Below are 27164 nucleotides of genomic sequence, written 5' to 3'. Positions count from 1 at the left end.
CAGCGGGTCATCGGACCCAGCGATCTACAGACCTGCTTCTGCTCCTCTCCCCCCTCCCCCATGCCCTGAGAACTCATTTTTCCCCCTAGCAAACCCCCGGGCCCACTCTATCCACTCCCCCACCTAGACCCCGACCATTTAACTTCCCTCGTATACCCTAAATCAGGTCCAACCAAGTAAAGTGCCCCATATGGAGGTGGCCTTGATGGGAAATAGTAGATCTCATAAATCGGAAGTCAACACAGGAGCCATGGCCACAGTTATATGGGTACAGGCATTTTGTTACCTTCAAAAAGGCCTCCAACCATTGAGATTGAGCCAGTCAGGAGCTATATGACTTACATATACAGGAAAGATATTGAAGACCTTAGGATCAGCAACAGTTACCTTGTCCTACAAAATCCAAATGGTGCAGTTACTTGTCCTGGTAATTGAAGGTCACGGACCTTGCCTAATAGGCCGCGATTGGCTCAACCCGTGCAGACATGATCAGCTAAATGGTCTCCTTCTGTGCCATAACAATTTTGTGATTCTGTGAACAGCCCTTGCTGAAAATGTATAAAGATGCAGGGGGGAGATATTATTGTGTTCAGCTGTTGTCAAATAACCAGCCAATACTCACTACATAGGCTTCTGCATGACAACTAGACTTGACTGATTACTGAAGCTCACATGGAGTTGACACTTTCAGCAGAGGAGGAGCAATTGTTGGGAAAGAAACAATCTCATCAGATAGCCAACCAGATTTACCAAGTCCAACAGTGGTGAAGCTCTGCAGAACATCAGTAACGCTGTGGTAGCATGGCCCCTTAAAGGGGATGATCCCTGAGGGCCACGTGATCGGGTTGGACGTGAGGGAGTGGCAGCGTGAGAATCCGAGCCAATCAGGTGCAAGAAGCACGCCATGGATTGGGGAGGATCCTCAGTTGCAGTCAGGGAGGAGTGGAGAATAGTTGTGTATTCAGGACTGTCAGAGCCTTGTTTTGTACATATCAATTTATCTTTGGTAATGAACCCTTTATCACTTTAAGCCTCAACAATTTGCCTTCAAAGTTATTACAGATTGCGTATGCATATCTGCCTGTTTTCGGTTTAATTTCTAACTTTTTGCTCAATACGTAATGCATTAACTGTACAATTCAGCAACAGCAGCGTTAGGTTAATCTGGTGCCTGGGAAGGAGGAAATCCCTGGAGTATGAGTTGGAATTAAAGGAATCTTCAACGTTCACGAGTTAAAAATTTTGTCAGGCTTCAGATTTTTGATATACGAGCAAAATCTGACATATTTCTGCATTAACCTTGATGTAGGCTACACATATGTCTCAAAGTGAAACACATCTTAACAAGGGAATTTTTCAGAGCACTTAGGCTTAGCAAATGCTGCAGAGCAAGGGACTAAAGAAACCAAGTTGTCAAGTATAATTTGCAGCAGATGGAGAAATGCAAGATTTTTGCTGCAGGCTTCTGTAACTAGCATTAATGCATGGTTAATACTTCTCTTACTGTGCCAGACTAACTGAGATGACAATTTTCATAAATAAAATAATTAAAAAAGTGTTTCAAACAAATATGCTAATCAATGAAGCAAAGAAGAAATGGGAAGGGCAGAGGAAATCTTGGACTTAAGCTTATTGGATACACTTTTTTGTAAACAAAAAGCTGCCTTTGCTGATGTGCAGTTACACAAATGCCTATAATCGCTCACAGCATTTAAAAACAAAATGAGAAGAAGGCATTGCTGGCAAGGCTGACATTTTATTTCTCATCCCTGATTTCCCTTGAGAAGATGGTGATGAAATTCCTGAGTCATTGTAGCCTTGTACAGAAGGTGCTCTCATATTAGGCATGATGTACCAGGAGCTTAACACTGGCAATGAGGAAATGGTGATATATCTCTAAGCCAGGGTGATGTCATAGAATCATAGAATCATAGAAACCCTACAGCACAGAAAGAGGCCATTCGGCCCATCGAGTCTGCACCGACCACAATCCCACCCAGGCCCTACCCCATATATTTTACCCACTAATCCCTTTAACCTACACATCTCAGGACACTAAGGGCAATTTTAGCATGGCCAATCAACCTAACCCGCACATCTTTGGACTGTGGGAGGAAACCGGAGCACCCGGAGGAAACCCACGCAGACACGAGGAGAATGTACAAACTCCACACAGACAGTGACCCAAGCCGGGAATCGAACCCAGGTCCCTGGAGCTGTGAAGCAGCAGTGCTAACCACTGTGCTACCGTGCCAGAACCCCGCTGTCGTGGTCAAATAGGGTAAGAAGACATAACTGTGTGGGAAAGAGTTACCCAGCTGTGGTTTATCCAAACTGGACAATTAATGGCTAGAGGGTAGGTTTACTGTCCCATTAAGAATGGCAGGTGGGCTCTTGCTACTGAGGAACCATTAGGAGGCCCTCCAGAAATGAGGAAAAAACAGGCAAGTGAGTGAGGAAGAAAATGGGTGCCTCCGTTTTAAGATGCCGTCTCTCCAAACATTTTACACTTTATTTTTTTTTAAAGTTGCAACAGCCAGGCCACCATTGTGGAGGGTAGCCTGATGCCATTTAGAAAAGGAAGGCTTCTAGGCCTTGTTGGAGCAATGGACCCCATTGGGGATGCACCATCATGGCGTTCGCTTGCACAGAGAAACTCCTCTCAGTGGGGCACGTTCTAGAATAGGTTCAGGGTCACAATCTGGTGAGCACATTACAGATACAGGTCCACAGCTGATGGAGAAACTCACAGTCACTCAGAAGATTCCTGGAGACCAAGCCTCTGCTTAACCCATGAAGTTGAAGAGCCTCTGGACTCAGCCCTAAGTAGAGATGCAGAAACAGGCAGAGAACATTAGGCAGAGTTGTAAGGGATCATGTGCGGACTGTACCGCAGGCTGGAGGAGTTAGTCCATTTTCTGGCTCAGTGTTTGCAACATGCAATCGCTTGGCTACCCCCATGGGTAGAGTGGCGGCCACCTTGGAGACCCAAGTCAACCTGAACTACAGTAGCAGCTGAATATGCACTTGGACCTGCACTCTACCTCTCTAGCCAGGGATGCAGTGCTAGGCAAGAGGGAGATGAGGCACCCTGACTTCCCTCTAGCCCCAGCTCCTCAAGGATTCAGGCACGTGCTATCACACACCTACAATGAGGAGGAGGGCCAGTAAGACACCCTGAGGTCTTCATCCCAGGAGACTCCAAAGGTGCCCTGCTGCTCTACCTCCCCTTTGCCAATCGCCCTATATCCACCAGCAGGTCAGGCCAAGGAGGTGTGCCTGCTGCTTAGCAGGGGACCGCTAATGGGTCAGAGCTCTCTAGGCCTTGGGCTGCTTAAGCAAGCCTGCCAAAGTCACCACGGTCAATAGGGAACTGCAGTCAGCAAGCTGCCTCCATTCAGCTGTGGCTATTGGGCTGCGCCTAAGGGGAAAAGAAAGATAAAGAAGCTTCAAAGACACACAGGTGTACAACCACTGTATAGACTTTCGACTTGCACAGTTTCCTGAATTCTCATCTTGCTGCTAACTGGTTCAACTCAGGCATTTAAGGGTGTGGAACTTAATCTCCCATCAGAGTCTGATAATGTCTTCCTATCGAGTCGGTTCTTTCACATTAGCAACATTGTGCTCACTGAGAATTCCAGCATGAACATTCTTAAGCATTGGTCATCATTGGTGAGTGTACGCCTAAACATACATATGCAATCCATTACTTGCAGTTCATCAGATCCTGAGCTCTGTGAATGATGTTTGTGCAAAATATGCAGCAAAGAGATCAAGGGTTTGGATTACTGAGGGCAATTAGTGATTGGCGACCAGTTAGCAAGAACTTCTCTGATCAAGGTGCATGGAGGAGCAATCTTGAAGGACCAAATGGACGACTCATACTGTTCTTCCCTGTGCACCATTGTTTTGGATTCCACCTGAAGTGCTCTGTGCAAGGTCAACCTCTATTGTGAGGCTGACATGTGTGCATCCCCTTCGAGATAAGAAATCATGTGTCATGCCTTTGTGAGGATGAGGGAATAATATAATTTCTAATTACAGGTGCCTAAGATTTTGGGAGAGTGGTGTGATGTGCAAGTTCCGATACGTGCATTTGACTGTATAACAGCATGTTTCGGTGCATGCAAAGGATCACAACAGCAGCAAGGCTGTCGTTAAGTTGTACAATTTAATTAAACTGTTATAAATCAGGCTTCATGAGGGTAAACTATAATGTGTGTTACAGATAAGGAGCTGTAGCCTGCAGCCAACAGAGGATTGAAAACAAAATATTAACGGGTAAGTATCAGCTGTTTACTTTATGGGCTGGAACCAGTTAGCTGTTAGGTTGTCTGCCGCGTTGTACCCTTGCAATGGCTGCTACATGAGCCTCCACAATATCATGTCTTTCATCCCCACCATCGCCTTTCCAGCCTCATCATGGAGGAGACATCTTGGTCCTCCATGTCTCTCTCTGCCAAGACACCCCGCTTTGTTGTGCGAGATTGTGCAATGTGCAGCAGACAACAATGATCCAGGAGACACCCTGTGGGGAGTATTTGAGTGCTCACCTGAGCAGTTCAAATATCAAGATCTCCTTATTTAGGAGACATATTGTCTTCTCAATGGTGGCTCTTGAGGAAGTGAACAGGTGTCATCAGCCAGATCTTCTTCTGGTCTACTCTACATTGGAGAGGCCAAACGCAGACTGGGTGACCACCTTGCTGAACACCTTTGGTCTGTCCGCAAGCAGAGCCCAGATTTTTCTGACACTTGCCCCTTCAACACACCACCCTGCTCTCCTGTCCACATGTCCGCCCTTGGCCTTTTGCAATGTTCTAGTGAACCCCAACCCAAAGGAGCAGCACCTCATCTTCTGATTGGGTACTTAACAGCCTTCCGGACAGAACATTGAGTTCATCAGCTTCAGAGCATGAACTCTCCCTTCCACCTTCATCCCATTTCCATTTATTTTATTTCATTTCGTATCATCTCATTCATCCATTTTATCATCCTTCTTTCTCACTTCCATTTTTTCACTTCTCCATTCCAGCTCTCCTTCTTGCCTCTCCCCTCCCCATCCCCCCCCTCCCCCCCCCCCCCCCCCCCCCCTCCTTCAGGGCAACTGCCATGATCCCCAGACAGTCCCTTAACCATCTGCACCTCTGTTCTGCCATTCACGCATTCTGATCATTTAATGGACATTTTTAACACCTTTCTCAGCCTTTTGTATCCTCATTTACATTCCCTTTGTCCCATTCCACCACCCCCCACCCCTCCAACCCTCATAATACAAATCTCTGCTTATTCCCTTTGCTCTCAACTCCGACAAAGGATCATCTAGACTGGAAACGTTGGTTCTATTCTCTCCCCACAGATGCTATCAGACCTGCTGAGATTTTCCAGCATTTTCTGTTTTGTTTCAGATTCCAGCATCTGAAATATTTTGCTTTCTGCTTTTATCTTCTTCAGGTATCCCTTGTCCCCAAGAGGCCAGCACTGCAATCACTGAAGTCCTTCAAAAACCTATGGCACCAGGGAGTAGTTCAGAATGTGGCATCGTGAGAGCTCCTGGGAACCGAGAACAAACAAAGAAGAACGAACAAAGAAAATTACAACACATGAACAGGCCCTTCAGCTCTCCAAGCCTGCACCGACCATGCTGCCCAACTGAACTAAAACCCCCTACCCTTCCGAGGACTATATCCCTCTGTTCCCATCCTATTCATGTATTTGTCAAGACACCCCTTAAAACTCACTACTGTATCCGCTTCCACTACCTCCCCTGGCAACGAGTTCCAGGCATCCACTACTCTCTGTGTAAAAACTAAAGTTCTATAAAGCTGCAACATGACTTGCCAATTTTTAAACTCAATACCCCGGCCGATGAAGGCAAGCATGCTGTATGCCTTCTTGACTACCTTCTCCACCTTCATTGCCACTTTCAATGACCTGTGTACCTGTACACCCAGATCCCTTTGCCTATCAATATGCTTAAGACTTCTGCCATTTATTGTATATTTCTTATCTGTATTAGACTTTCCAAAATGCATCACCTCACATTTGTCCGGATTAAACTCCATCTGCCATCTCTCCACCCAAGTCTCCAACTGATCTATATCCTGCTGTATCCTCTGATGGTCCTCATCGCTATCCGCAAATCCACCAACCTTTATGTCGTCCGCAAACTTACTAATCAAACCAGTTACATTTTCCTCCAAATCATTTATATATATTACAAACAGCAAAGGCACCAGCACTGATCCCAGAGAATGCCACTTGTCACAGCCCTCCATTCAGAAACGTACCCTTCCACTGCTACCCTCTGTTTTCTTTGACCGAGCCAGTTTTGTATCCACCTTGCCAGCTCACCTCTGATCCCATGCGACTTCACCTTCTGCACCAGTCTGCCATGAAGGACCTTGTCAAAGGCCTTACTGAAGTCCATGTAGACAACATCCACTGCCCTACCCTCATCAATCATCTTCGTCAATTCCTCAAAAAACTCGATCAAGTTCGTGAGACACGACCTCTCCTTCACAAAACCATGTTGCCGCTCACTAATATGTCCACTTATTTCCAAGTGGAAATAAATCCTATCTCGAAGAATCCTCTCCAATAATTTCCCTACCACTGATGTAAGGCTCACCGGCCTGTAATTACCTGGATTGTTCTTGCTACCCTTCTTAAACAAAGAAAGAACATTGGCTATTCTCCAATCCTCTGGGACCTTCCCTGTAGCCAGTGAGGATACAAAGATTTCTCTCAAGGCCCCAGCAATTTCTTCCCTTGCCTCTCTCAGTATTCTGGGGTATATCCCATCAGGCCCTGGGGACTTATCTACCTTAATGCTTCTCAAGAACCCCAATATCTCCTCCTTTTTGATCTCAACATGACTCAAATTATCTACACATCCATTCCCAGACTCATCATCCACCAAGTCCTTCTCTTTGGTAAATACTGACACAAAGTACTCATTTAATACCTCGCCCATTTCCTCTGGCTCCACACATAAATTCCCTCCCTTGTCCTTGAGTGAGCCAACCCTCTCCCTGGCTACCCTCTTGCTCTTTACATATGTATAAAAAGCCTTGGGATTTTCCTTAATCCTGCTGACCAATGCTTTTTCGTGACCCCTTTTAGCCCTCCTTACTCCTTGCTTAAGTTTCTTTCTACTTTCCTTGTATTCCACACTTGCTTCGTGTGTTCCAGCCTCCTAGCTTTGACAGATGCTTCCTTTTTCTCTTTGACTAGGCTCACAATATCTCTCGTTATCCAAGGTTCCCAAAATTTGCCATACTTATCCTTCATCCTTACAGGAATGTGCCAGTCCTGAATCCCTATCAACTTACACTTGAAAGTCTCCCACATGCCAGATGTTGATTTGCCCTCAAACATCTGCCCCCAATCTACATTCTTCAGTTCCTACCTAACATTGTTGTAATTAGCCTTCCCCCAATTTAGCCCCTTCACTTGAGGACTACACTTATCTTTATCCGTCAGTACCTTCAAGCTTACTGAATTGTGGTCACTGTTCCCAAACTGCTCCCCTACTGAAACATCAACCACCTGGCTGGGCTCATTCCCCAATACCAGGTCCAGTATGGGCCCTTCTGTAGTTGGACTATCTATACTGTTTCAAGAAGCCCTCCTGGGTGCTCCTTACAAACTCTGCCCCATCCATGCCCCTAGCACTAAGTGAGTCCCAGTCAATATAGGGGAAGTTAAAATCTCCCACCACAACAACCCTGTTACTTTTACACCTTGCCAAAATCTGCCTACATATCTGTTCCTCTATCTCCCACTGGCAGTTGGGTTGCCTATAGTAAACCCCCAACATTGTGGCTACACCTTTCCTATTCCTGAGCTCTACCCATATTGCCTCGCTGTATGAGCCCTCCGAGGTGTCCTCCAGGAGTACAGCTGTCATATTCTCCTTAACCAGTAGTACAACTCCCCCACCCCTTTTACATCCCCCTTAATCCTGCCTGAAACATCTGTATCCTGGAATGTTAAGCTGCCAATCCTTCCCTTAACCAAGTCTCTGTAATGGCAACAGCATCGTAGTTCCTAGTACTAATCCAAGCTCTAAGTTCATCTGCCTTACCTGTTACACTTCTCGCATTGAAACAGGTGCACTTCAGTCCACCAGAGTCTCTTTGATTAGCAACCCCACCCTGCCTGCTGTTTCTCTGAGTCTTACTGGCCCTACTCTCTGGTTCCCCTTTAGCAATTCACCTTTGCTTTGGTTCCCACCCCCCTGCCAAACTAGTTTAAATCCTCCCATGTGACACTAGCAAACCTCCCGGCCAGAATATTTATGCCTTGCTAGTTTAGATGCAACCCGTCCTTCTTGTACAGGTCCCATCTGCCCCGGAAGAGACCCCAATGGTCCAGATATCTGAAACTGTCCCTCCTACACCAGCTGTTTAGCCATGTGTTGAGCTGCACTATCTTCCTCACTAGCACATGGCACAGGGAGTAATCCTGAGATTACAACCCTAGAGGTCCTGCTTTTTAACTTTCTGCCTAGCTCACTAAACTGCTGATACGGGACTTCATCTCTCCTCCTACCTATGTCGTTAGTACCAATGGCTGTTCACCCTCTCCCCTCAGAATGCTTTCTGTCCATTTAGAGACATCCTGGACCCTGGCACCAGGGAGGCAACACACCATCCTAGAGTCTCTTTCACATGCACAGAAACGCCTATCTGCACCCCTAACTATAGAGTCCTCTATAACTATTGCTCCATAGGATTTGCCTTCCGTTCAAAGTGGAGATCTTTCCAATTGGTGAATATGACTGGCTGATGCCAGGGAGATCTCAACCCCACATGAAGTCAATTGCACTGAAAGGAATCCTGCGATTGCTGCAAAACCCAATGCTCTGGCTGCATGACTTACAGGATCCAAGCGGAATTTGATAAATTAGTGTGTACTCTCCTGAAGAGGGATCTGTCACTTCTCAGATGCACTAAAGTGCCGCACAAGCCTACAGTGGAGTCTTGGAAGAAGCCACTGGAAAAGAGATTTAGGGCTGTGATGACCTTTAATGCCATTGGCATGGGATTGCTTCCAATTCCTTGTGGATTCAGGTCTTCACAGAGCAGTTGGAATATGTGAGCAACCACATTCCAGGACATCTTAAGATGTCTCCGGCATTGCCTTTTGCTGTAGAAAGCTACACTGTTGGCAATACGCCCAGGTTCATGCCAATACTCGCTCTTGTACTGACCCCCTGATCACCAGCATCCTGACCATCTTGAGGCTCTGCTGCCTCTTACTGCTCAGGCTATTTTACCCCCTGGCCTGGGCTAACCTGTGCTGGGTCCTCCTCATCTGGATGAGAGCCAGTAGAAAGGTAGGGTTGCCTGGAGCCTGCACCATCTAGGCGTTCGTGGATCTATGAACAAATTGCAGTGATCCATCTGTCTTATTCTTTGTAAATTTGCATCTATTTCTATTCCTAAATGAGAAAAAAAAACTCGCAAAAAAAGAAAAGAAATGGAGGTAGCGGATATGATCTAAAATTGTTTTATTTTGAGTCCAGGAAGCTGTAGAGTGTCAAGTTGAAAGTTTATGTTGTGTTTTGTGGAACACTGTAAGAGGCCAAAGACAGAGAGGTCAAAGTGGAAATGAGGTGGAGAATGGAAATGACCGGAAGGTCAGGGTCACGCTTGTCAAGTGGATGAAGGACAGTGTTCCATAAAATAATCCCCTATCTGTATTTGATCTCCCCCTTATCCACACAAGTTAAAGTTTATTTAATACTCACAAATAGGATTACATTAACACTGCAATGAAGTTACTGTGAAAATCCCCTAGTCGCCACACTCCGGTGCCTGTTTGGGTACAACTGAGGGGGAATTTAGCATGGCCAATGCACCTAACCAGCATGTCTTTCAGACTGTGGGAGGAAACCGGAGCACCCGGAGGAAAGCCATGCAGACATGGAGGGAATGTGCAGACTCCGCACAGACAGTGACCCAAGCAGGAATCGAACCCAGGTCCCTGGCGCTGTGAGGCAGCAATGCTAACCACTGTGCCACCGTGCCACCCTCATTGTGAACAGCGAATAATGTATACTAAGTTGAAAGAAGTACAAGTAAATTGCGGCTTCATTTGTAAATCTCCTCTGTATCCTTCCTAAGGCCTTGACATTTTTCTTAAAGTGTGGTGCCCAAACTGTCTTAAGACCACTGAGCCAGATTTTTCACAGGATGAGGTTTCCTTTCCCGCATCGGAGGAATCAGCAGTGAATGGATCATCATCGATACTGGTCTGCCTGCAGCCATCTAACTCCGCAATGAGGGTTACTTGACTGGAAATGGGACTTCTGCCCCTCATTCAGGAGGATGTCCCACCTCAGAAAGCTGCTGGCCCATCTGATTGGCCAACAGCTATATAGCACCAACAGCTGTAGTAGACAGGGCTGAGAATACAAGCAATCCTCAGAGTCTAAGTCCCAGGCACTTAGACCAGGTAAGCGTGGGGGTTTCCGGGTAGGGAGAGAAGGCAAGGCCCACCCAGACGGCTGGGCAGAGGGGAATTTGAGGATGCTGGTAGAGAGGCTGGATGCTGGGGGAAGGATCTTCTATTGGGGCAGATTTTGTGGAGGTGGAGGGCTCAGTGTTGAAAGGAGACTGTTGATGGATGCATCTGCCCCTTCCCACCTGAAGCTTCCTCCGCCAGTACATTCCACTCGTGAGACAGAAAATTGAGAATGGGCGGGAAACAGACCTTTAATGGTCAATAAATGGCCACTTAAGGGCCTCAACTGGGGCCAGGGTTGGTGCACTGGCCTAAGCTTCACCTCTCCCGCACTAAAATTGCAAAGAGGTTGGGGCAAACAGAAGCCTCAATCTCTTCGCAATTTTAGGGTGGCAGAAGTGAAGCTTAGGCCAGCGCACCTAGAAGAAGATGAATACTCAGATCCTGTGTGGATCAGCTGGTGGGAGTATTCACAGACATCTTCAACCTCTCTTTACAACAATCTGAGATCCCTATCTGCTTCAAGAAGACGACCGTCATCCCGGTACCTAAGAAAAACCAAGCAGCGTGCCTTAATGACTATCAGCCTATGGCTCTGACGTCCATCATTATGAAGTGCTTCGAAAGGCTAGTCATGGCACGAATCAATTCCAGCCTTCCAGATTACTTGGATCCACTACAGTTGCCTATCGCAGCAACAGGTCCACAGCAGACGCCATCTCCCTGGCCCTGCACTCAACCCTGGAACACCTAGATAATAAGGACACCTATGTCAGACTCCTATTTATTGACTACAGCTCAGCTTTCAACACCATTATTCACACAAAACTCATCTCCAAACTCCATGGCCTGGGCCTCGGCACCTCCCTCTGAGACTGGAATCTGAACTTCCTAACTCACAGACCACAATCAGTAAGTATAGGCAACAATACCTCCTCCACAATCATCCTCAATGCCAGTGCCATACAAGGCTATTTTCTCAGCCCCCTACTATACTCCTTATACACCTATGACTGTGTGGCCAAATTTCCCTCCAATTCAATTTTCAAGTTTGCTGACGACACCACTGTAGTGGGTCGGATCTCAAACAATGATGAGACAGAGTACAGAAATGAGATAGAGAATCTGGTGAACTGGTGCAGCAACAATAATCTCTCCCTCAATGTCAACAAAACGTAGGAGATTGTCATCGACTTCAGGAAGCATAAAGGAGAACATGCCCCTGTCTACATCAACGGGGATGAAGTATAAAGGGTCGAGAGCTTCAAGTTTTTAGGTGTCCAGATCACCAACAACCTGTCCTGGTTCCCCCATGCCGACATTATAGTTAAGAAAGCCCATCAACGACTCTACTTTCTCAGAAGACTAAGGAAATTTGGCATGTCAGCTACGACTCTCACCAACTTTTACAGATGCACCATAGAAAGCATTCTTTCTGGTTGTATCACAGCTTGGTATGGCTCCTGCTCTGCCCAAGACCGCAAGGAACTACAAAAGGTTGTGAATGTAGCCCAATCCATCACGCAAACCAGCCTCCCATCCATTGACGCTGTCTACACTTCCCGCTGCCTCGGCAAAACAGCCAGCATAATTAAGGACCCCAGCACCCTGGACATTCTCTCTTCCACCTTCTTCCGTCGGGAAAAAGCTACAAAAGTCTGAGGTCACGTACCAACCAACTCAAGAACAGCTTCTTCCCTGCTGCTGTCAGACTTTTGAATGGACTTACTTTGCATTAAGTTGATCTTTCTCTACACCCTAGCTATGACTGTAACACTACATTCTGCACCCTCTCGTTTTCTTCTCTCTGATCGGTATGCTTTGTATAGCGTACAAGAAACAATACTTTTCACTGTATGTTAATACATGTGACAATAATAAATCAAATTAAATCAAATCAAAATCAAATCAAAAGCATGGTGGTAAGGCCTTCTGAGGAATTTTACTGCCCCCACACCCCCCACACACCCAGCCCAAACCCACCCAGTTGGGAATGTTAAATCTGCACACTGTATTAAAATCCTTTGAAACATTCTCTCTCTCTCTATCCAACACTCTCTCAGTATCTGATGGGGAAAAAACTGTAAGGAGTTTATGGATCATTATTCACTGTTCAGTTATTTCACACTCAGTGCCAAATGGTTTTTAAAAAATCCCTGAGCTATTTCTGGACTGAGCTTGTTTGGAATTTTTAAGGCTCACTGTTCCCACTGTTTTACTGTATGAATGGAACCCTTGAGAGTTTTATACTCTCGTTCTCCAGAAGCTCTGCTTCTGAAATGTGTTTCAACCATAATCCCTGACCACAACATGATTTTGTTTTGCATTTCCCACACCAAATAGGCTAGGATTTTCCTTATCATCGGGAAGCCATGTGTAGTTGACGGAATTATTTCCCTGGGTCAGCCTTTTACCTTATTTGTAGTGGCTGCCATTGAGGAGCTAGTCTGGTGGGAGGTGAATGGCCTGTCAGGAATGTTCTTTTGATGAGTGTAATTGTCAATAGTGCCCATTTTATGCTGTGGATCTTGTTAATGTGTCCAAATTGATTCCACAAAGAGCATTCAAGTGGATGCAAAGGAAATCTTTGGGGATTTATTCAAACTTGAGGTCCCAACAATAAAAGTAAGTATCTAACCCTGCTCCATGACCAAGTCTCCTTTGTTTATCATGACTAACATTGAGCCTTAAATGCACCAAATCCAATATGATGTACCAAATTCAGAAAGAAAGCAAATGCTGCAAATGGTTGCAAGGAGCCAATGGATTTTAATCGTTTACCTATTCAAGGAGCCAATGGATTTTAATCGTTTACCTATTCAATGAATGAGAACTTCATTCATTTAATTCTATTGATGCACTACATGCCACACTCTTGAAATTGGAGACTGATCAATCAACAGTATGTAAAAATCCTCTCTGTTGAGTTTAATATTTTTTGGTATTGTTATGGGTGGGGTAAGAGAGAATCCTTGTTACCTCCTCAACCGTCTATAATCAGTGAATTTTTGAGAAGGAAAAGAATGTTGATGACTATACAGATGACTTGAATAACCAGCAGCAAGCTCTTTGTGGGTTTAAACAAAGAAAGATGATTGTTTATTTACGCACTCACCCTGAAATCTAACACTACACAAGCACACCGAAGAAAGTATAATTGGAGAGAATAGTGCACCGTTAAACATTTTCAAAAAAATAAATAGTTCATGATTGTCTCGACAGTAATCTCTCTCTCAATGTCAACAAAACGAAGGAGATAGTCAGTGACATCAGGAAGTGTAGTGGAGAACATGCCCCTGTCTATATCAATGGGGATGAAGTAGAAATGGTCGAGAGCTTCACGTTTTTAGGTGTCCAGATCACCAACAACCAGTCCTGGTCCCCCCCATGCCGACACTATAGTTAAGAAAGCCCACCAACGCCTCTACTTTCTCAGAAGACTAACGAAGTTTGACATGCCCACTCTGACTCTCACCAACTTTTACAGATGCACCATAGAAAGCATACTTCTTTTGGAAAGTCTTCTTCAAACCTAAACTACGTTTAGGTGAGTTCAATAGCCACATTCGTGTGCCAAAGATTTTTTGCAGTATTTTGTTGAAGTGATGGACTTTCTGTAGATTACAACATCAGTTCCATGTAGTCTGTTGGCAGGGAGTGTGGTTTCCCTGATGGATCTGAAATGGAATGGACTCGGAAATCTTACGATGGATGCTACAGCCTTCAGATCTTTCTGAGGCACAGATGTTTCTGCATTTTCTGTGTCTCTCTTCTGCAGAAAGCTTTACTTATCTGAAGAATCAAAGGAAGGAGCATGGCTGCTCCATCTGTTCCATCATGTGATGCCTCACAATTGTGGTTTCTTTACTAAATATAGTGGTGTTCTTAGATTGATGAGCCACATAATGCTTTATTGTTTCTGGACTGCTGTCCCATTTACTTAAGACATCCACTTTCTTCCTCTTCAAAAAGACCCATTCAATTCAAGAATGCATTCTAATGGACTTTTAGGATATGTATAATTGCAATCTTGAAGGCTGGAATGCACCTCTTGTCCCTGTGAGACAGTGGGGGTGATCTTACCTTATCGTCTTAATGGGTGAGGCGATCCAGTAAGATCACCAGAGAGACGAAAAATCGGGTTCGTGCCTGATTTCTTACCTCTTGCAATCTTACCGGCATCGATATCCAGTGAGATCAGCTTCGCGCCCTTTCAGGCACAAGGCTGATCTCAACGTTTAAAAGCTATTTTAAATAAATATTATTAGTGAGCCATGGGCACTATCGTTTGGGCTAACTTGTCTGAGTGGCCTCGCCAGTGAAGATCCTCACTAGGATGGAAGGGTTGATCAGCCGGCCCATGGTGGGGGGTGGGGGGGGGGAGGGTGGGTGGAGTGAAGGGAGCGATTGGCCGGTCCACACATAGGGCACGATCAGCTGGTCTGTGTGGGAGGATCGGGCGCGGAGGACAGCAATAGCGGGGGAACGATCAACTGCAGAGGCCAGTGATAGCGGGGGGCGGCAGTGACAGATCTCTCTGTTCTGTGCAACAGCAATGCGCGATTGCACCCTATGCTGTTAGCTTCCAGCTTTTGGGCAAGTTAGGCCTCAACCCTCCCCCTCCTGGCAAGAAACAGGTTCAGCAATATTTTTTGCTGAGTGTGATAAGATTGAATTTTTAACTCACCCAAAGAATTGGTGCAATTCTCTCCCATTTTCACGCTTGTTTGGCACTTAGAGTTTTTTTAGTATGATCATCCCCAATTAGTCAGTCCTTGGTTTAGTTCTTGGAATACATGGACCAGGTCATTGTCCTCTAGTGGCCATCTTGAAGCACACCCCATTGAATAAAGTTCATATTTTACAAGTTGTGAATACAACATGCCTTATCATGCCTTAAGGGCGGCACGGTAGCACAGTGGTTAGCACTGCTGCTTCACAGCTCCAGGGTCCCGGGTTCGATTCCCGGCTCGGATCACTGTCTGTGTGGAGTTTGCACATTCTCCTCGTGTCTGCGTGGGTTTCCTCCGGGTGCTCCGGTTTCCTCCCACAGTCCAAAGATGTGCGGGTTAGGTTGATTGGCCAGGTTAAAAATTGCCCCTTAGAGTTCTGAGATGCGTAGGTTAGCGGGATTAGCGGGTAAAATATGTGGGGGTAGTGCCTGGGTGGGATTGTGGTCGGTGCAGACTCGATAGGCCGAATGGCCTCCTTCTGCACTGTAGGGTTTCTATGATTTCTACGATCATGGTAGGTTGCTGGACAACCATAACAACCCAAGTGCTCCACAGTTTGACTCTTGGTCATTCAAACAATGTGTTTCCCACCAGTACCACCACTTCAGGACAACAAAGGAGACCCCAATATGACATCTCCTGAGCTTCGCACATCCAAATAACCAATAAAACAACTCATCCAAATTAATCAATTGGTCAAAATCAGCATACAGTGTAGGGAAGTCCATGTGTAATAATTATAAGTTTTAATTAAGTTATGTTCAAGGTACCAAAGTGTATTAATCAATTTACTCAATATGGCGGACTATGTGATTCCAGAATTCCTCCTTGACAAGTGATGTGTGCCATATTGCCATAGGCCAAAGTTGGTTTTACAATAGGACAAATGAAGGAAGCTCACTGTTACATTTTATGGCTTAATTAGAGAATACATATGAAGTTTCATGCAGTATAATTGTAAAAGCAAATGCTGCAGAAATGCAAAAGAGACTTGGCTTTAGGAAGTGATTTGACACAGATGCTGTATTCTTCTCCAAAGTCTGTTGGGTCAAATAAAATAGTTTTAGGTCTCAAACTTTAGTTCTAAGTCTTCAATTGTATTCACTTTTTGACTTATAGCTCCTTAAAGAGAAATAATCACTTTATTTCAAAGTATACAACAGATTGTGTGCATTGCTTCGGTTTCTATTATCAGTTTTTATAATAATATTGTAGTTATGTACCTTTTATGACTTCTATTTTTTATGAACATGAGGGGCGGGAGTTTCCAGCCACGCTTGCTTCAAGACTGGAAAATCCCACTCAGAGTCAACGAACCTTTGCATGGTCCATGTCCTGCCTGCTACTATTCCCATGGAGGGCGGGACGGGAAAATTCCGGTCTTTGTTATGAAATAATACAATTCTGCCCACTGATTACCGTATAGTTTTTTGTTATCTTAGTGGAAAATCTATAAACCTCATCAAATAATAGGGAAATGCAATAAAGGGAAGGATGTTCCCACGAGTAAAGACAATTTAGGGAACTAGTTAGGAGCTAATGGGAAGTGACATCAGCAATTTAACCTTCACTTTTAAGGGACCAATCAGACAATGATCATGCACTATTTAACTAATCAGGGACTGTTTGATCCAATCAGAACAAAAGGATGCTATTGATCATGCGTAGAGATAGTTGCGAGCAAGGGTTCATAAACCACAACTTTCAGTAACAAGGGGCCCAATTTTACCATTGCGTCATGCCCGAAAACGGGCGCGAAAACTTGGTAAAGTCGTGCGTGAGGCGATTAGCATGATCCGCGCCCGCGTCCACGCAGATGCCCACTTTACTGTGGAGAACTGGCTTGGTCATAGAAGACAGAGGGTGGTAGTGGAAGGGTCTTTTTCCGGCTGGAGGCCTGTGACTAGTGGTGTACCGCAGGGCTCTGTATTGGGACCTCTGCTGTTTGTGATTTATATAAATGATCTGGAAGAAGGAGTAACTGGGGTGATCAGTAAGTTTGCGGACGACACAAAACTGGCAGGACTTGCAGATAGTGAGGAACATTGTCAGAGGCTACAGAAGGATATAGATAGGCTGGAAATTTGGGCAAGGAAATGGCAGATGGAGTTCAATCCTGATAAATGAAAAGTGATGCATTTTGGTGGGAATAATGTAGGGAGGAGCTACACGATAAATGGAAGAACCATAAAGGGTGTAGAGACGCAGAGGGACCTGGGTGTGCAAGTCCACAGATCTTTGACGTCACAGGTGGAGAAGGTGGTGAAGAAGGCATATGGCATGCTTGCCTTTATAGGACGGGGCATAGAGTATAAGAGTTGGGGTCTGATGTTGCAGATGTATAGAACGTTGGTTCGGCCGCATTTGGAATACTGCGTCCAGTTCTGGTCGCCACACTACCAGAAGGACGTGGAGGCTTTGGAGAGAGTACAGAGGAGGTTTACCAGGATGTTGCCTGGTATGGAGGGGCTTGGTTATGAGGAGAGATTGGGGAAACTGGGGTTGTTCTCCTTGGAAAGACGGAGGATGAGGGGAGACTTAATAGAGGTCAGAGAAGTCATAGAAACCCTACAGTGCAGAAGGAGGCCATTCGGCCCATCGAGTCTGCACCGACCACAATCCCACCCAGGCCCTACCCCCACATATTTACCCGCTAATCCCTCTAACCTACACATCCCAGGACTCTAAGGGGCAATTTTTTTTTTAACCTGGCCAATCAACCTAACCCGCACATCTTTGGACTGTGGGAGGAAACCGGAGCACCCGGAGGAAACCCACGCAGACACGAGGAGAATGTGCAAACTCCGCACAGACAGTGACCCGAGCCGGGAATCGAACCCAGGACCCTGGAGCTGTGAAGCAGCAGTGCTAACCACTGTGCTACCGTGCCGCCCATGTGTATAAAATTATGAAAGGCATAGATAGGGTGAACGGTGGGAAGCTTTTCCCCGGGTCGGTGGTGACGTTCACGAGGGGTCATAGATTCAAGGTGAAGGGGGGGAGGTTTAACACAGATATCAGAAGGACATATTTCACACAGAGGGTCGTGGGGGCCTGGAATGTGTTGCCGGGCAAGGTGGTGGAGGCGGACACACTGGGAACGTTTAAGACTTATCTAGACAGCTATATGAACGGAGTGGGAATGGAGGGATACAAAAGAGTGGTCTAGTCTGGACCAGGGAGCGGCGCGGGCTAATTGTTCCTTGTTTCTCGTTTCAAGGCTTCATTCGATGATCATCTTGCTGGTGCCAGTACAGAGCGAGACTGCGGATAGTTGGGAACCTGTCTCGGGGGCAGGGAATTCATATGGTGTTCGTGGAAGTGGAAATGACTAGGGTTGGGAAGCATTTTCCGATCAGGGCCATTGTGATCTCCTGGACTCGTTTCGATCGCCTCAGGGGGTCGGAGAGGAATTTCCCAGATTTTTTTTCCCCATATTGGCCCTGGGGTTTTTCACTCTGGGTTTTCACCTCTCCCTGGAGATCACATGGTCTGGAATGGGGACGTGGGGGTGAGTTAATAGGTTGTGATGAACAAAGCATCGTAGCTGTGAGGGACAGCTCGGTGGATAGGATATTGGTATGTAGATAGGCTGGAAAATTGGGCGGGGATCCTGGATTCAGGATTCAATCCTGGACCGGGGAGCGGCGCGGGCTTGGAGGGCCGAAGGGCCTGTTCCTGTGCTGTATTGTTCTTTGTTCTTTCTTTGTTCTTACCAATGCCTGAAAATGGCCGTGATCTGAACCACACCTGAAACGGGCGGAACTGTGATTTAAATGCATTTGCATGCATTTAAATTGAATTAATGGACTGCGCGCCAACTTTATCAGCAATTCCCCCTTTACGATCGTGTTCGCCCATCCAGATTCGGTGTGACACAGACATGCTCGGCAAAGGTCTGTTTCGGGCGCTCCAGCTTCTGAAAATGTAAGTTCAGAGCTTCCAACGGCTTTCTGACTCAGATTGGTGATGGTATGGGTGGGGGGGGGAGGCGGGCCAGATCATTCGCTGGTGAGGGAGGGGGAGAGGGAGGGATCATTCTCTGGTGAGGGGAGGAGGCCTGATCATTCTCTGGTGTGAGGAGGGGGGGGGGCGGGGGGGGAACAGTGAGAGGCCCAATCATTCTCTGGTGGGGGGAGGGAGGAGGGAAGTGGGTCAGAACCTCTGGTTGGGGGGGATGAGGAGGGAGGCCCGATTGTTCTCTGGTGGAGGGGAGAAGGAGGCCAGATAGATCTCTGGTGGGGGGGGGTGCAGGTGCAGGGGGGACCACTGCCACTCTGTGGGTGATCAGTGAGAGGGAAGAGGGGCAGAGGGGCAGAGGGTCGCGATCAGTCTGGGTACCGAGGGCACAGTGATGGGGGGGTGGATAAGGGGGACAGTTATGTTGTGGGGGTGGGGTGATGTCTGTGGGGGCCATCACTCCCGCTTTTTGCTCCCAGGCCACTTTTTTGCGACCCAGGAGCGATGTGACAGCGGCGCGTTTTTTCAAATTTTTTTCTCACTGCGCATGCGCAGTTCAAAGCTTCGATCAGAGCTGCAGTATTTCGGGCGTGATAAGCCCTGCCCATAGCGCAATTCAGACTTGCAATTTTTTTTTTCAGGCTAAGTGCGTACGGGGAGTGCCTGAGAGCAGGTTTCCAAGTCGGATATGAATTGCGCCCAGATTCAGAACTTAGAATCAAAATGGTAAAATCAGGCCCAAGGTGTGCAATACAACATGAAGTAAGGAAAAAGAAGATAGAATGCGATTGACAGAACAAGAGATAGTGCCACAGTCAACTAAAGCTGAGAGCCGGTGTTCGAGTGAATGGACTGATCCACTGCCTTTGTTAAGTATTGTAATTTTGTACTTATTATAATTAACTTAAGTTCTGTGAAACTTGTGAAAACATACTTCATCCACAGTGGTTTATAACTAGTCAGGACCTATGAATACCTTTTAGATATCTTTCCCAACTCATTCCAACAATTGTACTTAATTTGAATATTACAATTGAGATTAGAGGGAATCCCAGATCTAATAATTAAACTACAGACACTGCGTCGCATCAGGGAGGAGGAAAGTATCCTGGATTCTTTGTACCAGGTGGCAGTCACACCTCTTAGGACACAGTCTTCAGATTTGGTCACTGTTCAGGGGCAGGAAATAAAGGAAAGTGTCCATGAGAGAGGCAATTAAGTCGACCCAGAGGGCAGGAGGACAAGAGTGTCAGCCTCAGCAATTGTTCAACAAGTTTGTCTGGGTGAGAGTGGGGGTCATGATGTGGAGATGCCGGCATTGGACTGGGTAAGCACAGTAAGAAGTCTCACAACGCCAGGTTAAAGTCCAGCAGGTTTATTTGGTAGCACAAGTCACAAGCTTTCGGAGCACTGCCCCTTCATCAGGTGAGTGGGGGTTGTGTTCACAAACAGGGCATGTATAGACACAAACTCAATTTAGTGCAGCAAACTACCCAGTCTTCAGGTGAATAGTGACCACGACACCACACAACCCTGCCACAGCAAGCTCTGCAAGACGTGCCGGATCATCGACACGGATGCCATCATCTCACATGAGAACACCATCCACCAGTATACGGTACATACTCTTGCAACTCGGCCAATGTTGTCTACCTGATACGCTGCAGGAAGGGATGTCCCGAGGCATGGTACATTGGCGAGACCATGCAGACGCTATGACAACGGAGGAATGAACACCGCTCGACAATCACCAGGCAAGAGTGTTCTCTTCCTGTTGGGGAACACTTCAGCAGTCACGGGCATTTGGCCGCTGATCTTCAGGTAAGCGTTCTCCAAGGCAGCCTTCACGACACACGACAATGCAGAGTCGCTGAGCAGAGACTGATAGCCAAGTTCTGTACACATGAGGATGGCCTCAATTGGGATCTTGGTGATGCGCGATATAACTCACGAGGCTAGAGATGCTCGAGGAAATAAAGGCTTTTATTGACTCCTACAATAGAGCTACCATATATAATACACGATCCCAGACTAAAGGGTCCCAGACAGAGCAGTGACCATTATACCTCTCCCAGAAGGCGGAGCCCGACTGGGATGTACCATAAGAACTATATTACAGGTAGAACAGCCCAACCCTAACCCCAACAGTAACATATATACAGACTCATAGTACTGGCCAGACCCTGGCTCAGTACTACCTGGTGGGAACCAACGATGGTTCACCACATTCACCCCTCCTTTGAAGACAAAGGCCGGCAGGGTACAAATAAAAAACACAGAACAATTGGTCATCAGTCTATAAGTTCAGACGGTCAGGGGGACCGCACCGTCGTTGTGACCTCCTCAACACCGGCGATGACACCGGTGTAGGCACTCGCGGTGGCGTTCTCCCCAAGGCGGTGTCCAATGGCTCCTCCAATGGCTCACGGGCCGGTAGACCCCGAGGTGGTGACAATCCGCTGAACTCGGACACGCCTTGAAGTGGCGACCATCTCCTGGACTCAGGCAAGCTGTACACGGGAGTAAAAGGGTTAAGTGATGGTCCCGATGCTGCCCGCGCCGTGTCAAGAGGGGAAACAATAGTGGGGGGGTCTCTAACAGGAGGTATGGGAGCGACAGGGGTTTCCATGTCCCCTGCTGGCGCCAGGTCTCGAATCGAGACCATGTCCTCTCGCCCGTCAGGGTATGCCACATAGGCATACTGAAGGTTGGTGTGGAGGAGATGGACCTGTTCAACCAAAGGGTCGGACTTGCGGGTCCTAACATGTCACCGTAGGAGGACAGGTCCTGAGTACATCAACCAAGACGGTAATGAGGTCCCAGAGGAAGACTTCCAAGGGAATGAAAACAGTCTCTCATGGGGAGTAGCGTTGGTTGCCGTACACAGGAGTGAGCGTATGGAGTGGAGCGCATCAGGGAGCACCTCTTGCCAACGGGAGACTGGAAGGCCTTTTGACTTCAACGCCAGTAAGACAGCCTTCCAGACTGTAGCATTCTCACGTTCCACCTGTCCGTTACCCCTAGGGTTGTAGCTCGTGGTTCTACTAGAGGCAATCCCATATGAGAACAGGTATTGCCTCAAGTCATCGCTCATGAACGACGAGCCCCTATCGCTGTGGATGTAACAGGGGTAACCAAACAGGGTGAAAAGATCACGAAATGCCTTGATAACCGTGGCTGCGGTCATATCAGAAATGGGAATGACAAAAGGGAATCGTGAGTACTCATCAACCACATTGAGGAAGTACACATTCCGATCTGTCGAGGGAAGGGGGCCCTTAAAATCCACACTCAGTCTTTCGAAGGGACGAGTGGCCTTAACGAGTTGTGCCCTGTCAGGTCGGTAAAAGTGCAGTTTGCATTCCGCGCATACCCGGCAGCTTCTGGTTATGGACCTGACATCCTCCACCGAGTAGGGTAGATTCCGGGCTTTTATGAAGTGGTAGAGCCGAGTGACCCCTGGATGGCAGAGGTCATTGTGGAGAGCCTGCAATCGATTCTCCTGCATTCTGGCGCATGTTCCACGTGACAGGGCATCCGAGGGCTCGTTGAGTTTCCCTGGACGATACATGATGTCGTAATTATAGGTGGAGAGTTCGATTCTCCACCTCAAGATCTTATCGTTCTTGATCTTGCCCCGTAACGTGTTATTGAACATGAAAGCCATGGACCGCTGGTCCGTGAGCAGGGAGAACCATTTTCCCGCCAAGTAATGGCACCAATGCCGGACGGCCTCCACAATGGCCTGGGCCTGCTTTTCCACCGCTGAATGTCGAATCTCGGGGCCTTGGAGGGTGCGAGAGAAAAAGGCGATGGGCCTGCCCGCCTGGTTAAGTGTGGCGGCCAGGGCGAAATCAGATGCATCGCTCTCCACCTGGAAGGGGATGGACTCATCGATAGCATGCATCGTGGCTTTCGCGATGTCGGCTTTTAGTTTTTCAAAGATCAAACGAGCCTCTGGTGCTAGGGGAAAAGAGGTAGACTTGATGAGCAGACGGGCTTTGTCCGCGTAATTGGGAACCCACTGTGCGTAGTAAGAGAAGAAGCCTAAGCATCTTCTCAGTGCTTTTACGCTAGTGGGCAGGGGAAGTTCGAGGAGGGGACGCATACGGTCTGGATCAGGGCCAATGACCCCGTTTTCCACCACATATCCGAGGATAGCTAGGCGGCGTGTGCGAAATACACACTTCTCCCTGTTGTAGGTCAGATTCAGGCGAGATGCAGTGCGTAGGAATCTAAGACGTTTGGTATCGTGGTCCTGCTGGTCATGGCCGCAGATGGTGACGTTATCCAGGTACAGGAAGGTAGCCCGCAGTCCGTTATGGTCCACCATTCGGTCCATAGCACGCTGGAAGACCGAGACCCCATTCGTGACACCAAAAGGAACCCTTAGAAAATGGTACAAGCGACCATCCACCTCAAAAGCCATGTATTTTCGGTCCTCTGGGCGAATGGGGAGCTGGTGGTAGGCAGACTTTAGGTCGATGGTGGAGAACACCCGGTACTGCGCAATCTGGTTGACCATGTCAGATATGCGCGGGAGGGGATACGCATCCAGCTGCGTGTATCTGTTAATGGTCTGACTATAGTCTATGACCATCCGGGGTTTGTTCCCATTCTTGACCACCACGACCTGCGCTCTCCAAGGACTAGCGCGAGGTTGTATGATCCCTTCCTTGAGGAGCTGCTGAACCTCAGATCGAATGAAGATCCGATCCTCAGCGCTGTAACGCCTACTCTTAGTTGCGATGGGCTTGCAGCCTGGCACGAGATTCTGGAATAAGGAGGGTGTGGTAATCTTAAGCGTCGAGAGGCTACAGTCGGGGCGCGTTGGGCAATTTAGAGGCTGCGAGTCTCCCACTGAAAGCGGAGGGAGTGGCCCACCGGACTGTAGGGTTACACTCTTCAAGTGGACCATGAAATTTAGTCCGAGGAGTATTGGCGCGCAAAGGTGCGGTAACACCAGGAGCTTGAAGCTCTCGTAAACCGTGCCCTGCACCGTTAGATTTACCACGCAACTCCCTAGCACGGTAACAGACCGGGACCTTGACGCCATCGAAATTGCCTGCTTGACAGGCTGGATCTGGAGGCCACACCGCTTCACGGCGTCTGGGTGAATAAAGCTCTCCGTGCTCCCGCTGTCAAACAGACAATAAATCATGCATTTGTTTACCTGTATGTCCATCATGGACTTGTCGAGTCTGTGAGGCTTTGCCTGGTCCAGGATGATCGACGCCACCGTTGGTTCGTGAGCGCCACTGCAGGCAGCTGAGATGGATGATGGCGACCCCTGCTGGTCATTCGTGGTCAGTGTCGACCAAAATGGCTGCTCCCATAGGTCGCACGTGGGCGATGGTGCCAAAATCAGCGACCCCTGGTGGTTGCGCGTCTCTTGCGACTCCGTCGTCTGGAATGGCGACATCCTGGCCTCGCACGTGGAAGAAACCCTTGACGATGCCGACGACGAGGAAACCAGCTCCGGGGAGTCACACGCCGCACTGCTGTTCCTGGATATAAGTTTGGATCGACATACCTTCGAATAATGCCCCTTCTTGCCGCAGGCGGAGCACAACACCACTTTAGCGGGACATCGCTGCCGAGTGTGCTTCACTCCCCCACAGAAGTAACACCGCGGGCCGCCTGGAACTGCTGCCGTCGTCAGGCCCGAGGGTGGGAACGCCATCACGCAGCTTTTCGGTCCCGCTGGATGAAGTGGGGTCTGTGACTGCCCCTGCCACGCTGTCTCCACGTGGTCGTCGGGATACATCGCCAGGCTTTTGGAGGCCATTTCTAGCGCATCCGCTAGCTCTATAGACTTAGTGAGATCGAGATTACCTTGCTCCAACAGTCGAAGGCGGATATAAGACGATCCGATTCCCGCCACAAACGCATCTCGAGCGAGGTCGTTCATGTTCTGGTCTGCCGACACTGCTTTGCAGTTACAGCCCCTGGCTAGTTGTAGGAGCTCGCACGCGTACTGTTCCGTCGTTTCGCCATGCTGCCGTCGTCGAGTGGCTAAGAGATATCGAGCATGCATCTCGTTTGGCGGTTTAATGTAGCGCTTCTTAAGAAGCTCGAGGGCCCCTTTGTAGTCGGTGGCCGCACGGATCGCTAAATATACAGCGTCGCTTACCCTCGTGTGGAGGACCCGAAGTCTGTCGTCGTCTGTGGTGACCGCTGCGGAAGCTTCGAGGTAATCCTGAAAACATTTCAACCTGTGGTCGAAGGTGTTCGAGGCGCCCGCCGCACGTGGGTCCAGCATAAGCCGTTCGGGTTTAAGCATTTGCTCCATGCTCTCTGTGTCATTTTCTTTTTTTTTTCAACGACGAGAGTTCAATTAGTAGTCAATAAAATTGATGCGCGATATAACTCACGAGGCTAGAGATGCTCGAGGAAATAAAGGCTTTTATTGACTACTACAATAGAGCTACCATATATAATACACGATCCCAGACTAAAGGGTCCCAGACAGAGCAGTGACCTTTATACCTCTCCCAGGAGGCGGAGCCCGACTGGGATGTACCATAATAACTATAATACAGGTAGAACAGCCCAACCCTAACCCCAACAGTAACATGTAGAACAACCCAACCCTAACCCCAACAGTAACATATATACAGACTCATAGTACTGGCCAGACCCTGGCTCAGTACTACCTGGTGGGAACCAACGATGGTTCACCACACTTGGGTTCATGTCACACTATCTGTAACCCCCACGACTTGCCTGGGCTTGCAAAATCTCACTAACTGTCCTGGCTGGAGACAATACACATCTCTTTAACCTGTGCTTAACTCTCTCTCCACTCACATTGTCTGTACCTTTAAAACTTGATTACCTGTAAAGAATCGCATTCCAACCATTATCTTGTAAATCGAGTTTGTGTCTATCTATGCCCTGTTTCTGAACACAACTCCCACTCACCTGATGAAGGGGCAGTGCTCCAAAAGCTTGTGGCTTGTGCTACCAAATAAACCTGTTGGACTTTAAACTGGTGTTGTTAGACTTCTTACTGAGAGTGGGCGTTGCAGCGTGGATGAACTACCTGACCGTGGTACTGTGGTACAGGAAGCTATTCAAGTGGGGGAAAAAAAAAATGTAGTGGTAGTAGGGGACAGTATTGTCAGAAGGATTGACATTGTTCTCTGCAGCAAAGAGTGAGAGCCCAGGCAGTTGTGTTGCCTGCCAGGTGCCAGGATTCAGGATACCTGCTCGGGGCTGGAGAAGAACTTGCAGTGTGAGGAGGAGACCCAGTTGTTGTGGTCTATGTAGGTACCAACAACATAGGCAGGATGAAGAAGGAGGTTTTGCACAGTCAATATGAGGACCTAAACACCAAATTAAGAAGAGAACCTTAAAGCAAGGGAGGCGATGGCCTAGTGTTAATATTACTAGACTGTTAATCCAGAAACTCAACTCATGTACTGGGGACCAAGGTTCAAATCCCGCCACGGCAGATAGTGGAATTTGAATTCAATTTAAAAAATCTGGAATTAAGAGTCTATTGATGGCCATGAAACCATTGTCGATTGTCGAAAAAACCCATCTGGTTCATTACTGTCCTTTAAGGAAGGAAATCTCCTTACCTGGTTCTGCCCACACGTGACTCCAGACCCACAGCAATGTGGTTGACTCTCAACTGCCCTCCAAGGGTAGCTAGGCATGGGCAATAAATGCTGGCCAGCCAACGACGCCTGTGTTCCACAAATGAATAGAGCAATCATTGAATTATTACCTGAGTCAGGTGGAATTGGGCAAATCAAATTAGAGAGATTAATGCGTGGCACAAAGACTGGTGGGGGAGAAGTGGACTCCAGTTCAAGGGGCACTGGCACCAACACCAAATGGGATCTGTACCATTGGAATCTTCAACACCCAAATCGTGCTCGGATTAGTGCTTTTGCGAGCCACGTATCTGGGAATATTGAAATGGTTTTAAAATAATAGTGGAGGCAGGGGACCAAATTGGGGAAGATGTGGTAAGTCAAAGAGTAG

The sequence above is a fragment of the Mustelus asterias genome, chromosome 16, assembly GCF_964213995.1.
Source record: "Mustelus asterias chromosome 16, sMusAst1.hap1.1, whole genome shotgun sequence".
Lineage (NCBI taxonomy): Eukaryota > Metazoa > Chordata > Chondrichthyes > Carcharhiniformes > Triakidae > Mustelus > Mustelus asterias.
Note: the sequence above shows the minus strand (reverse complement) of the source record.